Consider the following 7,274-nt stretch of genomic DNA (forward strand, 5'->3'; position numbering starts at 1 on the left):
TAGATTTTTTTTTTGTTTCCCATAACCCAGTTTTGTGGATAGATACATTATAGGGCATTTTCATGGCCTTAAAATTTGAGTCATAACTCCTTTTGTAATGCTGTTTGTTTTATGGAAACTAAGTGAGATGGTTTTAGAATATCTGAAAGTACTAGAACAGTAACCAAAGTCAAAACTGTTTTTAAAGCTTCAAATGTGCTTTGTTTATTCCCAATCCAGATTATGAGGTACATGTATCTTTTGACCTAATGTATAGAGAAAGGCTTTGCTATTCCTGCAAAACGTGGTATTCAAAGGCAGGAATAATCATTTCTCAGTCCTTTGCATTGCTATCTGATGGACAACAGAAATCCTACTCAAAGAGAGGCTCCCTTTTCTTCCCCTCATGTAGTAAACAAAATATATATCCTCTGATGTATAAATTCAGACTTAGCTGACATGAGGTTGCCAATACTCAGTAACTCTTTCAATATTCCTTTAATGACCCTTTTATAAAATCTATTTTATTATTGGAGATTAGGAGGAGATCATTTATGTTTTATAATAGTATACGGTTCTGGGAGATCTATGAAGTAAGGTCAGCAGGTCAGAATTTAGTGTCTCATCAAACAGAGTTGGAGGATTTTTAAATTTTTTGGGCAACGTGATCCAGGTAAGTTGCCTACTATATGCTCTTTCTCTTTCTCCATTTAAAAGCAAAGATGGGTTGACTCACCTCTCCAATGTTAGACTGTAAAATGTATAGATTAGGATCAAGACAGTCTACACCTGATTTAATTGGCGAATCAGACTCACAGGGAATGTAAGTTCTAAGTTTCTTTATAGACAGAAGAGGCTGGGTGACTTTTGTGGCAAGAGATGCGATTATCTTCAAAACAGGTAATATGGACTTAATTTGCCCCTTTTTCTCAAGACCTTTGGGTGTTAATTAATCTGGATTTGGGTGGCAGATTTGGGTGGTGGATTTAGGTTAGTTGAACAAATATAGGAACTGCTTGTCTTGTCTCTTCTGATTGGTTGATTTCTGCCTACACCTTGAGAATAATTATTGACAATCTGAGACATAGTCCAACTGTATCCTTTGATTTGGGGCAGGGTATTCAGCTTATAGTTTTATGGCCTTATAGGATAAGGTCTACTGTAATGCTATGATGTTTATCTCAATACAAAATAAATTAGTTTCATCTATCAGGTTCCCCCAATCTCAATATTTGTACCATTTTCCAAACCAGTAATGTATCTTTTGAAACTCAAGACACCCTTAACAGTGAATATCTGTAAAATTAACTGTTAAATCACATATTTCCTATACACCATAATTCAGAAAAAAAAATCCCCATTACAAAAGGGGAAATAGAAATAAAACATTGGAAGACCAGACCAAAGAAAACTTACGACACCAAGAGGACAACCACCTTAGCCTTCAGCTCTATTTCTATATCTGAAGCATTTCACTGGCAGTTTTTGAAGTTCATGAGGCTTCACTTGTTCCAGTGCTCCATACCTGCTACTTGCAGCAAAGATAGCCTTTCTGGGCTACCTTCACCCTGTAGCTAGAGATTTCCTAGGCCTATATCTCATGGTCTTTGCAAGTGCAGTGTCCTAGACTCTCCACAGTAACTTGGGTTTTATTTTCAGAGTGCCCTGACAAGTCCTCCCAGGGCTACCAGGAAAGAATGCACTCCTGACACTCATTGCCTGAACTTGTTGAGAGTCTTGAACCTTGGTGTAATCTCCACTGTCCAAAACTGACATTTTGCATGTTAACAATGTCAGTCTCAAGTGGTTGACATAGTGGTGTTATTCTGCCAATAAGTGATATACTCTGGCCTCATTTACCACAGAAAAAAAGTGACCTCTGTGTGACTTAGAACCTGAGGGAATATTTGCTAGATGGTTGTTTGGAGCAGGGCATCTTATAGTAGCATTCTCAGTGCCATTACCCTCATTTTGATTAAACTGGAATGTGTATAATGTACAACCTTTGATATATAGGGTTTTACTTTCTGGCAACTTTCCTACTAGAACTCTGCAAAGTGTCTGGTTGTTCTTAGTTGTTCAGACTCTACTTCTGACTCAAATAGTGGTGTGAGATCCACTTCAACTTCTAATATTCGTATATAAATGACGATGTTAAATTTACTATTCCCATGTCTTCAGATTTTATGGCTAGGGAGCCACTGCATTGTGAAATAAATATATTTGATTATGATCCATAACTTACCTTTTGACATCATTCTTTCTAAGTCTGTAAAAAAACAAAGAAAAGAAATTTAAAGATTTAAACAAACTTTTTACAAGTATATGAAACTAAAAAGTGACATTTGAATTTGGATGCAAGTTTAAACACCACATGATGCTACTAGTCTTCCTGTTATAATAGTTAGTAGTCCTTTTTACAATTCTTATGAATCAAATTCAATTTGTGGAGATGGGGGTGTGTGCTTGTTAAAGACCATGATTGTTCTTCTGTTCTTTTTCTGTCTCTTAAAGCTTAGCATTATCATTCTGAAGAAGACTGTGGTGTGAGGGAGAGGGGAGACATAGACCTAGATTGATTATCTGCTTGGTGTGAGATGTTAAAACCACCCAGAATATTGTCCTGAGCTCCCTGAAGATGCCAAACACATACTTGGTATGATGGAGGTTACCCTAGTGCTTCCTGCAGTGTTTCATTATCTCCATCATCATCCATATACTTTCAGGTGACTCAGGTGACACCTTTTCTGGTCCTCCAGCCTGTGTTTATTCCTGAGTTTTAATTAGATCTGTTTTCAGAAGTTCTATGGAAATAATCACCTATCTAAATTGCCTATAGGAATTTTGTCCAATTAAGGGCTATGTTCTCAGAGCCTTTGTACTCAGGAGGATTTCCACACTCAAGATAAAAGGGAACAAGACCAAAAAATTTTGCACACAAATTTGTATTTTTAGTCATTATAGAGTGAACATTTGTAGGCTTTGATCTGGAAGGCTTCATTCTCACATTTTTAAAATTCATTTTCATTTTTTAATGATGAACAATGTGTGGTAAGTGTTCTGAGATCATGGGTGTTACTGTGACCTTCCAGTCTTATTTATGGTGTAATTTCCCAGCAATACCTTGCTTCAATCAGTTTAAAAGGTTTAGGAAGGAAAAAGAATTCCAAATACAAGTACTGAATGTTTGGTAAAAGTGCATGCTTTCTACCTGAAAAACAATCATAATTTCATTAAGAAAATGTGTGGTGAAGCATCGATTATTTGAAGAGAAAACAGTGACAAAAAATTCTTGCTATTTATACAAGATTCGTTTCAACTGTAACAGCAACATCCTGAAGTTGGTAGACTAAAATGTCATACATAAAACAAAAAATGCTGATCATTGTGTTTCAATGCTACCTAACTAATCTTTTGTATTTACAACATCTACTAATGTGTTCAATATTTAAAATATATGCACAGCTCTATATGAACACATTTGAGAAAAAGATATAAGGATTAAAACATTATATAACATAAAAATTTGATATTATATTTTGATAGTAATATTTTTGCATGTACTGCATATATGAGATGCATACGCATTTAGTGAAAAATCTTGCAAACTCGTATTATTTTTAAATTGGTTTATGTATTGAAATTATAATATAATTATATTATTTCTCTCTTCTTTTTCCTCTCTCCAATCCCTCTCAAATCCTTCTCTTTCTCTTGTTCAACATTTTTTATCTATTTGTATTAAGTAATGTTACATATAAATCAATATATATGTATATCCATATATATTCATAAATAGATATTTATTGATGCTTCCCTGCATGGATATATGCATACCACCTGCATAAAGTGTTCTTAGAGAAGAGTAGAAGAGAGTGTTGGCTCTCCTAGAATTGGAGTTATTGACAGCTATAATCTACCATGTTGGTGATGGAATCTGAATTCAGTTCTGGATAACACATGACCTGCTACCTATTTTCCCTACCAGTGTTTATAAAGAATTTTCTTGGACTTAATTTTGATGACATTCCTCAGTGCGTTTTGATATTTTTATTTTGCTAGAAATATATTTTAATATATTAACATTAAATACAGTTCATTTTAATGAGAAAAAATATGTTTGATGTATTAAGGATATGAAATAATTGTAAAAAATCATTTACATGGCAAATAGAATACTCATACTTGTTAAACTTCACTCTTTAAATTCCACTTCAGTTGTACATGCTTTCAACAGAAAACCAAGACTAAAATTCTTTAATAGTTCAAAATCAAAGCAACAAAACTTGAGGTATATTCATGAAACCATTTACAAAAATTAAATAAATTTATTATTCATAACCATTAAACAGCCAACATTAAAAATGATTTAAATACTATGTTCATATTTCACAGATTATAAAATTTATAATTAGAGACAACAAATTTTCTGGTTATTAAGGTGTCTCTATTTCATTATAGGAAATGTTAATATGTTATACTACTCCCAGAGGATTCTTTCCCCTGGGCTTACAAAGAACTTGACGTGTTTATTCAAAAAGGGATATGTGTCCTGTGTAACTAGTGTCTCTTCATCATTTCTTGGTACAAACGATGTTAGTTCAGTACTCTTGAATATTTTTAAGTATTTTAATTGTTTGAATAAAGAAATATTAAATGAATGTGTACTTGTATAACAGTGTTAAAAAATGGGCAAATATGAATATTCATCTTTGGGATACACATTCAGTACCTCAGAATGCAATAAATTTATTTCCATATTTTGAAAGGAAGGAAATATCACCAGCTTATTTTTTGAATGGATATTTAATTTTGAAAATCATAAGCTACAATATTTAAATTCTATTAACGCTTACTAGTTTTTAAAGTGCTTAGTAGAAGTTTTAAATTCAGGCTGGATAGATGGCTCAGTGGGTAAGAGCACCCGATTGCTCTTCTGAAGGTCCAAAGTTCAAATCCCAGCAACCACATGGTGGCTCACAACCATCCATAATGAGATCTGACTCCCTCTTCTGGAGTGTCTGAAGACAGCTACAGTGTACTTATATATAATTAAAAAAAAAGTTTTAAATTCATTGTCTAATACCGAATATTTATCCCTGAAAAGCAATACCTAGAAATATATAGAATGAACAAGGTTATTTAGGAATATTTTGTATAGACATAAATATTTAAACATTAAATAAGAATTAGACATAAAAGAGGTGAGGGATTTGAATAAGAGCTGGAAGGCACTTATGAAAGGACATGGATGGAGAAAAGGTAAGAGAGAAATGTAGGTATAATTTTAAAAGAAAAACAAAAATAAGCAAACAATCAAAAACCACAAACCAAACAGAAGCCCAATGACTTAATGCAAGTGCCTTAATTTTACATACTTTTTCCTTGAAATTAGCTCCTTTCATTTGTGTAGATTCAATTTTGTTTATTCTTCTAATTAATCTTTAATTAAAATATTATTACACCATTGCCCCTTTTCTTTTTGTTCCTCTTNCTACTTCTATGTTCTTTCCCTCCACACCATAGCATATTACCAAACTACCAAAACGATGTCCTCTTTTTCTTTGATTACTTTTGTTACATGTATATATATGTGCATTATATAAATATAAATGAAGAGCCCATATATTGAGCCCATATATCTTGTTTGTTGCTTTGTTTCTGTGTATCTGATCACAGGACTGACCTCTTTGTACAGGGTGACTAATGAGGGGGGGGGGAATCTTTTAGAGTAACCACTTACCTTGTTCTCAGTAATCATTAGCTGCTGTGACATATTTTTAATATCCCTTTTTATAATTTTATTCATATAACATATGTTTTAAATTATTTTCTATGAGTTTACTGGTTTTACAATTTTTTTTTCTAAACTCCATGTTGTGTTTCTTCTCTAATAGTTTTCCATATCTTGCTAATTTGGGGTTTACTATGTGATTTTGCTTTTCATTTCATGATATAAAAACTCAGTCAAAATATTTACTATTTCTATTTGAATATTATTTATTTAGGAATATTAATCATTATGAACAGTTATTTGATAACTACAATAATTGTCTTACAGTACCTCTTTGATTTGATATATATTTTTATACAGAGATTATCATTTTATTGGTTATTTCAATTATTTACATTCCAAATGTTGTCCCCCTTCCCAGTTTCCCCTCTGCAAACCCCCTATTCCATCCTCTCTCCCCCTGTGTCTATGAGGGGGCTTCCCCACCCACTTACCCACTCACTTCAGCCTCACTGCCCTAGCATTACCCTATGCTGGAGCATTGACAGGACCAAGTGCCTTTCCTCCCAGTGGTAATAGATAAAACAATCCTCTGCTACATATAAAGCTGGAGCCATGGACCCCTCCATGTATTCTCTTTGATTGGTGGTTAGTCCCTAGGAACTCTGAGTGGTCCAGCTAGGAGATCTAGTTGTTCTTCCGATGGGGTTTGCAATCCCCTTCAGCTCTTTCAGTCCTTCCTCTAACTCTTCCATTGGGCACCCTGTGCTCAGTCTGATGGTTGGCTGCCAGTATCCACATCTGTATTGGTCAGGCTCTGGCAGAGCTTTTCAGGTAACAGCAATAATAGTCTTCTGTCGGCAAGCACTTCTTGTCATCAGCTATAGTGTCTGAGTTTGGTGTCTACAGATAGGATGGATCCCTAGGAGGGGCAATCCCTCGATGACCTCTAATTCAGTATCTGCTCCATTTTTTATCCCTGCATTATCTTTAGACACAAACCATTCTGTGTTAAAATTTTGAGATGGATTATTTGTTATATTTTTTTAAATTTTTCTTTGTTTTCTTCTTTAATATATTTTAGACATGTAATTTGTAGGTATTTATGATGTTTTCCTTTTTATCATTGATTTCTAGTTCATTTTGTAGTTGAAAAGAAAAAAGTATTTGGGGCTATTTGTTTTGTACATTAACTTATTAAGACTTACATGTGATGTACTCATTGCTTCACTCCATATATTATTCTTCAGGACTACCAGTGCTTCTACCAATTTTGGTTGGCACAAATATGTTAACTGTGGTTTATATCTAATGAAAGAACTGATAGTCTTATTGCTGGAAAATACTTGGTAAACACATCTCATGATACTTTTGATGTAAATTTTCCATATATTTCTGTTAGGTCTATTTGGTACATGATGTTCGCTCCTGCAATTTTTAAAATTGATTTTCAATGAATATTGGTCACATTATATCTGAGTATTAAAATATTTTTAATTTTTCTATTGTATTCATTTCAAATCTATCAGTTTGCTTTTATATTGAAATACTCAGAGACTAA

This window comes from Mus caroli, chromosome 7 (genome assembly GCF_900094665.2).
Source record: "Mus caroli chromosome 7, CAROLI_EIJ_v1.1, whole genome shotgun sequence".
Lineage (NCBI taxonomy): Eukaryota > Metazoa > Chordata > Mammalia > Rodentia > Muridae > Mus > Mus caroli.